Source organism: Enhydra lutris, unplaced genomic scaffold, assembly GCF_002288905.1.
Source record: "Enhydra lutris kenyoni isolate GAN:26980312 unplaced genomic scaffold, ASM228890v2 scaffoldscaffold72, whole genome shotgun sequence".
NCBI lineage: Eukaryota > Metazoa > Chordata > Mammalia > Carnivora > Mustelidae > Enhydra > Enhydra lutris.
This window is the reverse complement of record NW_019154156.1, coordinates 6,179-21,764: the sequence shown is the minus strand read 5'-3', so window position 1 is coordinate 21,764 and position 15,586 is coordinate 6,179.

Genomic DNA, 15,586 nt, shown 5'->3' with positions numbered 1-15,586 from the left:
CAAAAATAGCAGTGTTTTCAAACCACAGGGAGGAGCAGATACAAAAATGAATATTAGGCATATGCTGTTTTGTACCATCTCTTTAGTCTAATGTCTCGCCAGGGAAAAAATATACTAAAAAGTTGCAAAGTACTCCACCTATTACAGGAATTCCTACACAAATCATGTTCACCTAACAGATGGGAATATTCACTGCAAGCCTATTGTTTATAAACACACATTTTTAAGCAGAGAAAGTTTCCTGGCTCTTTATAAGAAAGTATGATAAAATCTTAGCACCATATGCCACTAAAGTATAGAAAATGCCTGCTCCTTTTTCAAATAAACACAGCAGGGAATGTTTGTACTCACTGTAGAAAGGCAGAATTCTACTAGACCAAGAGAACATTTACCAGGGCTAGTTCATTATCAGGAACAGCAAATTAAAGAAAACCAAACACAAAATCACAGCAAAACCAAGGGTTTAAATGTCCATTCCTGCTAAGTAGGAGAATACCTCAGTTCTGAAATGCCTCTCAAGATGGGCCATGAGAACCACCCCAGGGGTTCTCTAGCAGCAGCTCGAGCTCTATTCCAGGCCACAAACAACTACTTGACTAGCCCTGCCTGGAGTGAACATTTGACATTTTTTGTCTGCCTGGGATCTACGCCATTTTCCTGTGTTTGGAGAATTTCCACTCGGAGTCTCGGTGGAGGAAGATCCCTGGACACAGGTAGGAGATGATGCGTGACCACTGGCCACACGTACTCTGGATTTTGGGGTCTCAGGCTGGTGATGCACAGGAACGGGGCTAAAGGACTCGTCTAACAGCAGCGGTGCCGGTGCGCAGCGGAGCCCGGGCCCCAGGGGAGCAGTGCAGTGTCCACTGCCAGTCAGGATAGCGGCTCCAACAACAGCACCCCGGCTCCAGCTGAACTAGCAGCAGGACTCTCACAGGACTGGCTCTCGGGCTGATTTGGCTCTAGCAGACTCACCTCACTCTGCTCCTGCCCCATCTCCAGCTTGCCTGGTGACTGATTCTAAGAGCAACCCAATGTCCATGCAACAGCTTCCTGTTCCATTTCACTACGAAAGTTTGTTTCTGTGGCTGGTCCTAGAATTCCCCAAATGTCTACACTATAGGACAAAGCCAAAATAATTTCAGCTGGAAAAGCTTCTGAAGCTATCATGCACTCACCATGGTCACAGAAAAACCCAAATAATGCCTCTTTAAGTCATCTCTCTTTTAAAAGTCGTGGTTTCCTGGTAAAGCACTAAGAATCATTAGGCAATCAACAGTCCCTCAAAAACTGGGATAAATGAACCTGTTTGGAGTTTTCTTGAACACGAAACACTAAAATTTGAGAAAATGTCTGACAAAATACTGCCTGGGTGCAGACAGGTTACTGTGGAGCAGATCTTTTAGCAACAGTGAGATACTATGACTAAGGACACAGGTCGACAGACCTATGCTGGTTCTGAATAATGAAGGCACATCTGCATTTCTCCCTCTCAGGTCAGGCAACATAATTCAATCCAAGAGAGAATTTTCATGCCCATTAAAATTAGATGTAAAGCTTTTTTTTTTTTCTTTGAATGGGGGTCTTACATCCATTTCATGCCCCTCCAGGTGAGACTATCCCCTACAACTTCAACTTTTTATGCTGGTATAAAAACATCTATTTTGCATGAAAATAAACAACCAAGTCCTATAATAAACTTCCATATCTTGGCCCAGAGCCCAATCTTACTTCCAAAGGGGGGAAAAATGGTTATGGGGGGAAAAAAAAAAACCCTGTAAGTCATTTATACCCTTCCTGGAACTACTTTGATTCTTCTTTTGGAGATGTGATGATAAATAATTAGGCTTTCAATTTTACTTTTATAAATTTCCTACATGAAATTAAAAAAGCATAATCAAAAGTGGGATCAGTCCACAGCTTTCTTTACAAACAAAATACTGAAATGAAAAATCCAGACTGAAACATGTTAAAAAAAAAGATAAAAGGACCCAGAGCCTTAAGCAGTGTGGGACTATGAGGGATTCTACTTATTTTAGCCAAAATGTTCAAGACTAATTCACGTGAGCCAAAAATATAACTGTTATTGTGGTGAGCTGCACAGTTCCTAGAGGACAGGGCCAATGGAGAGCTAACCAACAGAAGAGTGACGATAAACCAAGTCAAGAAAACTAAAGCCAAACAACTTGGGGAACTAAGCCCTTTGTGGGAAGACGCAGGCAGGGGTCACACTCAGTTCAGGGGGTGATGAAGAAAGCAACTGGTTACATGTCACCTAACAAAAGAGTTCTCAATTCAGTAGACCTTTCCTTTTGGTGAGTAGGGGGCAGAGCAGGTTAAAACCAAAACAAAACAAAAATAAGTGGAGGAGTCTTTCCCGTAGCTTAGCAATAAAGCATAATGAGATGCTTCGGCTCAGCGTCTTAAGATTTTTTAAAAACTGTTCTTGTATCCTGTAACATTGCTGAGTCCACTTACTAGTTTTAGCAGCTTTTTTAATAGAAAATGCCGCATTTTCTACATAGGTGATCGTGTCACCCTCAAAAAAAGACATTTTTCTGTCTTTCACTTAGGATGCCTTTTTATTTCTTTTGTGTTGGTTTTCCTTACTGCTCTGGCCGGCAAGTCCAGTCCTGGCATCTGCTGAGCTTCCAGCCTTGGTGGGTTTACAGTTTTCATCAACTGTAAAACATTTTCAATATTATTCCTTCAAATATTTCTGATCCTGCCTCCCTTGGGATTCCAATCACACATACATTGGAGTTGTCTAGCTTAAGTTGTCCTGTAACTTGTTAGTCCTCATTTCACTGTGTTTGATTCCCTTTTATTTTTTCTAACTGCCTTTCATTGTGGGTAGTTCTGTTGCTGTACCTTTAAGTTTACTAACATTTTCTTCTGCCATGTCTAATCTGCTAATACCTATCCAATGTGTTTTTCATCTCAGACATTACAGGTTTTGTCCTCAGTAGTTTGATGTCTGCCTTTTAATATCTTTCATGTATGTATTTAGCTTTGATCACAGGGAATACATTTATAATGTTTCAATATCTTTCCCTGCTACTTCTAATACCTGTGTCAGCTTTGGCTTAAGAGATTAATAGACTGAATTTTCTCCTCCTTATGGATCATGCTTTCCTTTCTCTTTATGCACCTGATAACCTCTGATTCAATTCTAGACATTGTGAATTTTACCCTGTTTGGTGCTGGATATTGTTGTATTTCTATAAATATTCTCAAGTTTTACTCTCTGATGCTTGAAAAATACTTGAAAGTCACCTGATCCCTTTCCGGTCTTGTTTATAAAATCTCAGGCAGGATTAGAGCCTCATTTGGTCAAGGGTTAATAATTCTCATTACAGACCTAAGATCATTCTGTATCCTCTACTCAATAACCCCATAAATTATGAGGTTTTTTGGTATGGCTGGTGAGAATAAGCCCCCCAGCCAGCCCTACGTGGTGAGCATGGGAAGAACTACCATCACTTCTGGGCAGTCTTTTCCTGGGCCTTGGGGAATCTCCTCGCGTGAATGTGCTGATGAAAATTCTGTCTAATGCTCAACAATACACCTCTACAGATACCTAGTCCTCTTTCTCTGGTACTCTGCCTCGATCTCCCTGGATTCTCCAATCTCTCCAACTCAGGAGTCCTCCAGACACATGTGCACCCCTGTGTGTGGGCCATAGCCTGGAAGTTCTCACACAGCATTAAAGCTGGGGCAATCAGAGGGCCCACTGATTTTCTGTTTCTCAGGCATCACCACCTTTGGCTGCCTGATGTCCAATGTCTTAAACACAACTGCTTCATATATTTTGTCTGGTTTCATGGCTCTTTAGATTTCCTATCTGGGACTCTCTTTCATATCTCTTAATGAGGTTTTCCACTTCATGTAGGTTCTTATAAAGGTTATTCCCAGGTATTTAATAATTTTTATTGATATTGTGAATCTTTTCATCTTTTTCTATAAGACATACAAAAAAGTTACTTTCTTCCTTAACCATTCCTATTTTCTTACTGGAATAAAAAAAATCATCACCATCTATCAAACTTCTATTATTGATACTGTCACAGAAAGTGAACCACAGAGATAGGTCTCCTAAGGAGATGATAAGATTTTTCACAGTTTACAGTATCCAATTATCCCTCCTGTTTATAACAATGAATATCATGCCTACCACTAAGAAATTACTGGCTTAGATATCTATCTATTCATATTGAATATAATTATTTATCTCAAAGTAGAAAATAATTGAAAATAAATATTTTCTAAAAAAAAAAAATCTGCCTATGACAGCTACGTAAACTTGGTTTAATTGCTGAACTACTACAATTTTGCCAATACAGTTACCTCTGCCTAAATGTGGATACAAGCATCAATATGAAAATCATCTGAAACTCACTGAAATTCATTGTGCAGTTTGCAACACAAGCAGCAAAGAAAATGCTATTTTTGGTCAAAGGTAGAAAAGCTGAGTTTATACGATGTGCCCTTTATAGGATTATTATTTTCTATTGACACAAAGTGGGGGTAGAGGGAGAAGGACTCAATTTCAGTGAGAAAACAGCTACCATTTTCATAAAGTAGCCATGTTTTTCAATTTGAGACTGGGAATGGTCTCCTGAAGGTTAACATATGACAGCTGAAGGTGCTTATTGGAAGGAAGTAGATGAAAGAGTAATTTGAAAAAATAGCATGAGATTTTTGGGACAGGTTTTATGTCTAAAAAAAATGATGACAAAATACAATGGATCCTTGATAACCCATCTGAGTGTCTGAAGCCCTCAGTGAACAGAATATAATTTATCACATCTACCCCAAACCATTCTTGCTTTAGAATAACCCATTTCTTCTTACTAAGTTTCTAGTGAAATGGGAATGAAGCATGTGTCTCATTGTAATGATCCATGTATAATGAACCGCCCATGCAATCTTGCTTCAAAGACCCACAATGCTTTGCCTTCCTGTGGGTTATCCAGAGTGTGCCAAATTAACAGGTAAATCTGCTAATGCAAAGAGCAATGCAAAAAAAAAAAAAAAATAAAAAAAAAAACCCCCCCACCTCTTTGTGTATTTTAAAGTGAACACCAAAACTATTTCATCATAAATCTGAATAGTTGCATGTATAATAATGGCATGGTGTATGATTCAGCAATTTTTTAAAGATTTATTTATTTATGTGTGAGTGTGTGTGTGTGTGTGAGAGAGAGAGAGAGAGAGAGAGAGAGAGAGAGAGAACCAGAGAGTATCCACAAGAGGATTCCCTGATTCCAGGACCCTGAGGTTAGAGCCTGAGCTGAAACCAAGAATCAGAGACTTAACTGAGTTGAGTCACGCAGACACCCCTGATATAGCATTTTTTTTTTTTTAAGATTTTATTGATTTGTCTGAGAGAAAGAGAGAGCATCCCCAAGCCACGGGAGTGGCAGGCAGAGGGAGAAGCAGCATCCCCGCTGAGCAAGGAGCCCATGCCAAACTCGCTTACAGGATCCTGGGATCATGACCAGAGCCGAAGGCAGATGCTTAACTGACTGAGCCACCCAGGAGACCCTGATGTAGCATTTTAAACAAAACTGTTACACTGCTGTTTTACATGTATCCAGTGGAATCTAAACAATGATTTTGAAGTCCACATTATCCATTTTTAATAATGAACTCTTTAACAGATAGAACCTTCATATTGTTCTTTTTTATTTTTTACTCTTTGAACTTGACCTGTTAATCTATTTACCCCATAGAATTTTATTCTGACCTATTTTCAATTAGCAATAATCACGCCTCGGATAAACCTCATTGGCTACGATACTGCCACTGTGTAAAGCTCTAACCTATTTTCATGCCTGAAAGATACTTATTGATTATCCAACATACTTATCTGAAATAAAAATACACATATAAATGGCAACTTAAACAGGATGTCCTTTGATCAAAAGATCCTAAGTGCTTATAAAAAGTCTTCTGTATTACACGCTCATTGCAATTATTACAGTTAATCAAAACAACATAAATGTGTTAATTTTGAAATACAATTATTAGGCATTAAAAATTTAGAAAGAAAATGTCTCTAAATGAAAGGAAAGTGGCTGGGTTTTTGTTTTTGTTTTTTCAATTATTTTAAATTTCATTGACTGGGAAGTTATTTAACACTAGAATAAACAGAATTGGATAGAAATTAACAACAAAGAGAAGGTATTGACCACGTATTTGTGGTCATTTAGGTGTTCATTTAAATCCAATGAATACACAGGAAAAACAAATAAACAAGTAGAGAAGAGGCTGAAGCACAGCGGCAAGCAAAACAAAGGAAAGTAATAAAAAAAGGGGTATGGATTGAGAATATTAAATAACCTTTTTTGCCAAAGTTAATGAAGGCATCCTCTGAATAAATGTTTGAGAAAATACAAAGCCCTAACTTCCTCTTGTGCATGTTCCTTCTATATCAAGATAGAACACGGATCTGATCAAAGTAAACAGCACTTTTTACCTCGTTCTTCCTCAGATCTCCAATTGAGGCCTCACCACGTTCTTATCCAGAGGAGGATAAAATGCAGCCAGACTGTGCTTCATAAAAGAATATTTCTCAACTTCATTCTTCTTTCTAACAAATCCCGAATACTCTTGTCCTACTCTGTGTAAGGGGACAAGCCCCAGGGCACAGCTGTAGGTTTGCCACCCAGATAAAACAAGATGCCCCTGCCTGCCGTGGGTCTACCTTGCACACACTCTTTGCTTTGCTCTCATTACCTGTCCCTTGAGGCACAATATGTTCTCTGACAGCAGCTGGAGAATGGAAAGGAGGGGGGCGGGTGTTAAAACTGGTATAGCTCCTGCTGCTCATCTACACAACATATCTAAATTTTTAAAAACCCAAAACTGATCAAAATATCCCATTTCTAGTATCCTACTTACCCCTAAAGAGAATATGTAAAAGGAAAGAAGTTCTTCTGGGGTTGTTTAAAAGAGCCCAACATTTTGTTCAAGCCGAAAATTCTGAACTACGCACTTGTCTTGCACCCTGGAGAAGCAATTCCACAGGAAGACTCAGGGAAAGTGAGCCTTCCTTTTGTGAACTGGGAGAAAGCACAAAGAGGGCAGGAAAAGAGAACCATAGTGCCCACACAGAGGCATGTTCTCAGTCAGCTCAACATCAGCAAAGACACCTATGGAAACTGAATATCTAGAAAGCAATTCCTTTGCCACTATCCAAGGCCATGTTCCCCAATTTGAAGACCATCATTATAGATCATCCATATTACTATTTTTTATAGGAAGAACAATCTGGAGTCTTCTGCAACTTCATTCCTTTCTTCCTGGGGCATACAAAGCATTATGTCATTTCATTTTTATGAGAACTCTCTTTGGCGGCTTCTATTACACCCATTTTACAGATGAGAAAATCAAGATCAAACTGGTTAGGGCACTTGTCCAAAATAACACACAGGAGTTGAATAGAAAAATCTGAATTCAAGACACCTGCTGCTAAAGCCCATTACTCACACATCGTTCTCCTTTGTAAGCTTGCTTGTCTTCTCCTTTCTTACGCCCCTCCTACAAAACAAAATCCCTAACACCTCATTATGCTAATATACAATGTCAACTCGGATTTATTAGCAGATTGCTTGTGGGCCAGAAAATACACCATTTTAAATGCATTAGAGCCCTTCAGTGTTCACAACACCACAAATGAGGTATCATCATCCCCATTTTGAAGGTATTCCTGGCTTGCCTGAGGTCACATTGCTGATGCTATCTGGTGGTGAGCTGGGATTCAAACCTGGGTCTGTTGATGTCAACATACTCTGAACTATTATGATTAATTGTTCCTACAACAGCATATACTCTGACAGTATAGGCCTAATAGTGAAAGAGGAGGTCACAAACTTCTATGTCTACAAAGAGCAGGTAGATAAGGGAACTGAGCAAAGCACAGTTCTTCTGTGTAGGTCAGCAGAGCCAGGTGGCCAGGCCTTCTCACTGTTTAAGAGGGACCAGAAAGTGGATTTTTATATGAAATGCCCCTAACTTCTGACTTTCAAAGGGAGTGAGTGATGGGCTATGTCCCCCCACCCCCGAGCCATGTTGAGAAGCCCATTACTCTATTTAAAATACCTCTGGACAACCAATTCTCTTATTTCCATTAAATAAGAACATGACATTGCTGATATGGGGACCTCTGGGACTTTTTAGGCAGTCACTAACTCTCTGTCCTGCTCAGAACTATAGCGTCTGTTACCATAACCTTCCCATAGAAATGGAAGCTAAATAGGTTAAAACCTGAAAGACCCGAGCCCTGCCAGGAGACCAGGAGGTTTAGAAGCTGGTACTGTTGGCCCTGGGAGAAGCCACAGCTTGCATGTGACCTCATCTCAGCCTCCCCCGACCCCAGTGCTTGTTCTCTGCCCCCAGCATCATGCTCACTCCTGTACCCCACACCTGGCACAACCTCCTTTTTGCTGCTGGAATGAGAGGCTCTGCTCATGTCCCCCCCACCACAGCTTCATCTTCTCCCATCCTGACTCTAAAAGTTAGCCAGGTAAATTTTCTATTGACTGCTCAGAGCTCCAGAAGCTACGGATTTAAAGATCTCTGTTTAAACATTCATGCTCCTTAAATAGGAACAATGCTGGTGGGTGGGGCTGTTGCCACAAGACAGCAAATTTATCATGCTAAAGCTGTTATTTGCATTCCTCTGTAACTATAGCTTTTTTTAGTCTGGTAATTTCACTAACGGGCTTCCTTTTACAAATATAATGATAGACTTCCTAGGTGTAAATACAATGTAGATCAGAATATTAAATCACATTCTAATTAATTCTATTCCTTTAATCTTAATGCATTAGAAATTCATTAAAATATTTTCATCCTTTGTGCTATTATGGCCAACAAGGCAAATATTCTAAACACATCAACTTGAAACGGAATCTTATTTTTAAGCAGTCAATTACTTATATTCGCTGGTGTAGGTGGTGAGCTCACGGTCATTGTGCAACCACTTGAACTCTAAAGGCCAGCTCCCTTCAGCAAGGCAGGTGAGAACAAGGCGGTTGCCTTCCAGGTGAATCTGTGGTAGGCCCGGCTCTGTTTTAAAATACGGCACAACATCTTCTGAAATATTAAAAAGAGAGAAAGAGAGAGAGTGAATGAAGTCCACATGAAAATGGCATTCATCCAATTAATCAATCACTTATTTAAACAGACCTACTTTTAAAGAAATATATATGACGGCTATTTGGCCCAATTAAGTAGCCAATAATCCTTGACCCCTTAGAAACATGTGATACCCTAGATGATATTTCAGAAGGCTGAAAGCTCAATGATCAGCATCATTGGAAAACATCGGACAAGTTCATCCAAGTTATTTCCATTTATGATTAATATCTGTTTAACAAAGGGGCATAAAGGGCAGTCTCTGGTCATGCAAGTCTTGGTTTTAACTTGGCATTATATTTTCAAAGTAACAACCAAGGGTCTACAAAAGGCTCTAAAAGAAATTTCTTCATATAACCTTCATTTGGTTAAAAAAAAAAAAGTAACTAGGATAAGCAAGATTAACATGCATACATAAATGACAGGAATCGCCATCCAGTTTCCATCTCTCTCTTTCTCTAGCTCACACATACCCCTTGTCTCTTCAGAGCATTCCACCAGGCTGTAAGACTGAAAACCTGTGTGTATTGATATACTAAAATCCTACACAGCAATGGGAATGCAACAACTATTGCCACACACACACCCCCACCCACCACTGAATCTCAGACACATGTGGAATGAAAGAAGCCGGACAGAAAGAAGTTACAGCATATGCTTCCCTCCCAAAGTCCAGGAAAGCTCAAAACCAGGCAAAACTAAACTGTGCTCTTAGGGTCAGGATAAATGTCACCTCTGGGGGATAGGGATGGTGTAGGGGTGTAACAGCACGGCTTACAGCAAGCGGGCCAGGACCTGTGTCTCAATGTGATTACACAGGGCACTTAACTTTATGAAAATTCATGGAATATTATTCTGTGTAAGATTTGTGCAATTCCTCTATGTACACTTCAATAGTTAAAAATACATAAATATGAACACAGGACACTTAGCTTCTAGTTCTGGGCCCATCACTAATTTTCTACATAACCCTGATTAGGACACGGGGTTTCTCTTTCTTCAACACTAAAATAAACAGAATTCTAGCTTCTTACTTTACGAATACAATCCCCTGACACACCTGCCTCCCTCAGGCCCCAGACCCTCTCTACTTACACATGAATACTCTTTAACTCTGAAATCAGGTTGAGCCTCTTCCTATGTGGGGCCTTCTTGTGTGTTCCTTCCCACCCCCACATACCCCTTGCTCTGTATGAGATGACTCGTTCTCATCCTTCCAGCTGACAAAACCTCTCCCCACCAACATGCCCCAACAAACCATGACATTTGTTTCAGTCACGACACCTACAAGATCTCGAAATTAAGAATGCTTATGGGTTATCCCAACACACTCCATGCCCTCTTCTTGACTACTTCTGAATCCCAGCACCTAGAACAATGCCAGAGGCAAAGTAGATACTGAATAAAATATTTGCTGAACAAATAAAAAGAATAACAACAACACAGATAACAGTTATAGTTGGTAGTCACTGAGCATTTATTATGTGCTGGAAACTGTGCTAAGCGCTTTGTATGCGCTACCTTATCCAATTTTCACAAAAGTCTCATGAGAGAGATGTCACCATTTTATACCTTTTACAGATGGGTAAAGGGAGACCCAAGGAAACTAACTTGCTCAAGGCCACCCAGACAGTAAGTTGTGAAATCACCATTTAAATTCAGATAATCTGATACAGAATCCCTAAATAGTATACATAATGACTCTAAATGCCATGGGTGTCTCCTTAAGGAAATCTCAAGAACCTGCATTTTAACTTCAAGTTTGGATAAATTTGTGGAATTATTAAACTGGGCTTTTAAATTACTGTGTTTTTAACAAATTAAGCATCAATAGCATATTAACAGTGTTAAAACTAAGATGGTATTTTTACATTAAACTGTAGTACATATAACTGGGTTTTTTTGTCCTTAATATATACAATTTAATTTTTTAAGATTTGCTTATTTGAGAGAAGAGAGAGAGAGAGAAAATGTGCATGCGCAAGTGGGGGAAGGGGTAGAGGGAAAGAAAATCAAGGAGATTCCAAACTGAATGTGGAGCCCAACTCGGAGCTCGATCGCAGGATCCTGACATCATGAACAAAGCCGAAATCAAGAAGCAGATGCTCAACGAACTGAACCTAGGCACCCCAATATATACTACTTAAACACAGTCGACCCTTGAACAACACAGGGGTTAGGGGCACCAATCCCCACAGTCAAAAATCCACATACAACTTTGACTCCCCAAAAACTTAACTACTAATAGCATACTGTTGACCAGAAGCCTTATCAATAAAAGAAACAGTTGATTAACACATATTGTGTATATTGTATGTATTATATACTGTATAATACAGTAAACTAGAGAAAAGAGATGTTAAGAAAATCATATGGAAAATACATTTATAGTATTGTACTGTAAAAAAAACAACCCATGTATAAGTGAGTCTACACAGTTCAAACACTTGTTGTTCAAGGGCCAATTGTACAGAGTTCATTTTGCCATTGTGCTGATCACTACATTCTATTACTGGTACATGGATAGTAGAATATTGCCAATCTCTTACTACTATTCATTCAGGTAACTAATGTTAAATTGCACTCATGAATATGGTAGGAGCCTATAAAAAAAGATTTAGCCTAGTCAATGGGATGTTATGCCGAAGTTAAAGAGCAGTAGGATTCAAAAACTCAAGTAATATCATGTGCAAAGGCCCTGTGATGGTAGCAAACATAGTGAGTAACCCTGGGAAGTACCAAACACTTAAAAACAAGCAGATCTATAGGTGCATGGAAGACAGAGCAAATGGAAGCAGGGTGAACAAGGTCTAGGCCCTTCTTACAGGTTGTTGCAGGCAAGGCAAGCAAAGATCCTTGTTTCCATGTCATCCCTGTAGAATTTTCAATGGCACCACTTCACATTCAAAAGTGTCCTTATGTGAATGATAAATTGTATGACCACTCTATTCACTGGCCTTGGTCAAAGTACTAACAGTATTATGATAATGATGATTAGCCTTTATTACAGAAGGAGAGCAGACAGCCTTTGAAGGGGCTGTGCTGTTAAAAGCTCATCTGGCCACACTACGGAGAAGGAATTAAGAGGGGCCAGAGCGGTGGGAATAGACCACTTAGGGCCACTGCGGTGACCCAGCAAATGCTCTCAAAGGTGATGGGAAGTTGGGCCAAGGTAACAGTAGTGGTTGTAGGGTGGAGATGGAGAGAAATGAGTAGCTTTAAAACAGTATTTACGTAGCAAAAAAGAAAATTAGTGACGGACTAAATATGGGACTGAGGGAGAGAGGTATCAAGAAAGATTCTTGGGTCTCTGACTTGCATGATTTTCTGTTCAACACACACACACACACACGCACACACACACGCACACACACACACACACACATTTTGTTATTAGTGCTGGGAATACAATGAGAATAAGGCACAGTTGCTGTCCCATAAGAGGATACAGGCTAGGTGTGATGCAGGAAAAGAGGTGGCAAAGTGTCCGGCAATGTGACTGAAATTTGTGACTGAGAGACAGGAAAGCAGTCAATCCTCGTCCCGTCCCAAGGTGCTGCGGCACACCACCCTCTCTGAGTTACACTGCAAGGGCATCCCCAGGCTGCCCGCCAGCAGTGACAGCCTGTCCAGGGTCCCTCTTTGCTATATACTTCAGCTCAAAGTGTCTGCTTTCATGGCCTCATAAGGCTGAAGTGTGATGACTACAGCTTTGAAACCTTGAGGATGACTAAGCTCGGGGCTTCATTAGTGCCCTGCCATGTGCACCGTATTTAACCACTTCATATGGCTTCCGTGTCCTACAAAAATGAGTCATAGAAAATACATCTTTTAAAAGAAAAAAGGCTTCAAAATAGACACTCAAGGATGTGAATTTGGTTTTACAATCGACAGAGTATCAATTTAATATAGAACTGTTTTAAATGTAAATGATACCATAATTCATTTTTTCCTAGAATTCATAGTTTAGTAAACATGTCTATACTCTGTACAAATTACGCGCATATTCAGAACAAGCAGGAAAAGAAATCTTCTTAAAGAATAGTTTCATACAGCTGGCAAGCAAGTATCTTGTGATCCAAATGATCACAGAAGTGTGATTAGTGCAGACACTAATATTTATGGTAGGAGAAAGGGAGGCAAATGCTTCCGTGCTCTGGGATCTTACGTGTGTAGGCGACAGTCGTTACATGACACAGCTCAGTGTGCAGAATAACAGGGTTATTGCTCTGAGCCCAGAACTATTTACCACTGAAACACATGCAGATCATGAAATTCAGAGGGCATCAAGGCAACAGAGCTCAAAAGCTTTGGTGACCAATAAAAGAGACAGAAGGGTTGGTATTCAGGTCTGCAGAGACCCTGACAAAAGCATGTGATCCTTATATATCTTCAACGGAACAGAGAAAAGTCTGAAAATATCCATAAAGACAAAAATGATTCAGTTACCTCTAAAATAAGATCATCAAACTTGGACCTGGGGAAAAGTCAGTGGTCTACCTGGTGCTTGTTGAGGGGTTTGTGTACATGTGTACTTACCTATGTGTGTGTGTGTGTGTGTGTGTGTGTGTGCACGCGCGCACATGTGTGTTTTTCCAAATAATGACTAACAGTTCTCCCTCTTCTTGGGAAAAATGAGTAGACATTATTAAGCCAGCTTCTTTGTCCTTAACAAAATGAACACTGTAAGACCCTGGGATGAATTACTATGAAAAACTCTGAAATTTCCATTTCCAAATACTTTTAAATAGAATAGAAATCGGTTATGAACAAGAGAGTCTCGTCTGTCTGGATAACAGAGACTTCAGAGCCAGCCAAAGGAGGGGAATGCACGTAATGCTCTCTTGAGATAACATCACCATTTTATGATGTAGAGGTCACTTTCCCAAATGGACTTTCAAGGTTTTGATATAATGTAAATGGATTTAACTTTGCCCATCTGACATGGAGATAATCTTCTGCTCATCTACAAGGGGACCACAACCCATCTGCCACAGCAAAGATCATTTGCTTCTGGGGGAAAGCGGGGGAATAGGCAGCTGTAAAGCAGAACCCTGTCCTGTGGCCCCAGGTTTTCCTACCCTGAAGAAGGCTGAGCTCGCCATGGGTTTTAATTATCTGTTCCATCATGGAAAACCATGGGTCTGCTACCAGAAACTCTCTCATGGCAGAATGGATAGGTATCAACCGCTGGTTGCCAAAAGAGTCCAATATCAAGCTCATCTATGACTCTGCCAATGAGAGAGGTAGGCCCGCGTAATCATGATCGGTTCTAGGACCTCACCTTTCTCCTCCACTTAAAGTGATAATGAATACGAGTAATTATTATTTCTCCCACACAGCAAAGGAGCCAAGTGCACCACAGATGAGGGGTGTCTAACACAGATGAACCCCACACGTTCTGGTAAAGTGACGATGAGTGCTATTAGGCCTTGGTAATCAGTGCTGTCGATCAGGCAAGGGTCCGGCGGGAAGGATTAGGAATCGCAGTGTGAATGGAGCAATCAGCTGGAGCAGGACCTTTTATTACTGAACTCGGCTTTTTCGACAGCTGAATTTCCCAAGGCGACTAATCTTTTGGTTTAAACCACTAATCTTCCTTTCAAAACTTCTTTTATATCAAATTCAAACATTTTCATGGCCCAAGCTTATGAATTCACAGCTAACGGAAAGTTTTATTTTTCAAATCCCAGTGAGAAACAAAAGCACAGGGCATAATGCATCATTTGTGAACACCTATTCTGAAAAATACAGGTAGAAGATCCTTTTCTGGTAAATATAGTCCTTCAAATCCCTGCTGCTGGCAGGTCATTAGGCACACCTACTGAAGCTGGGCCTTCAATCTCACAGTGTGTTGTGCTTTCTCATAATAGTAATATTTGTCTTTTTAAAGGCAAGAGCTGTGCATTTCAAGTGTATTTCTGAGGTAAAAATGTAAATATGATCAGGTATGTTCTACTACAGTTAAATACACAAGTATGGAAAGGTGACCCTTCAATGACGTGAGATGATCCTAGAAGATAATTCTCTCTGGAGCGAGTCCTCCATATGCTTTAGGACAAGCTGATGCAAACTGTGCTTTCTGGGACCACCTACAGAAGCCCTTGCTGTTTACAGGTGAAATGAAGGAGGAGGCAGCTCTATCACCAGGGTGAGTTCTCAGGCTTCATTCTCTAGCTTATCAGAAATATTTATAAATATCTTCCAGTGATAGACCCATCATATTCTGTGTGTCTTAAAAAAAAAAAATCAGCCAACCTCTCTGTATGTCACTTTATATATTTCCACCACTGCTTTATAAAATAAATGAGTATCAGAAATCTCAGCGTAGAAGGTAGCTGCAATTAAACAAATACATACATTTTAAACATAATTTTAAAAAACTGAAATGAGGACTACAAAACATAGTGGGTTTCCCACATGTATACTCTCGAGCATGTCT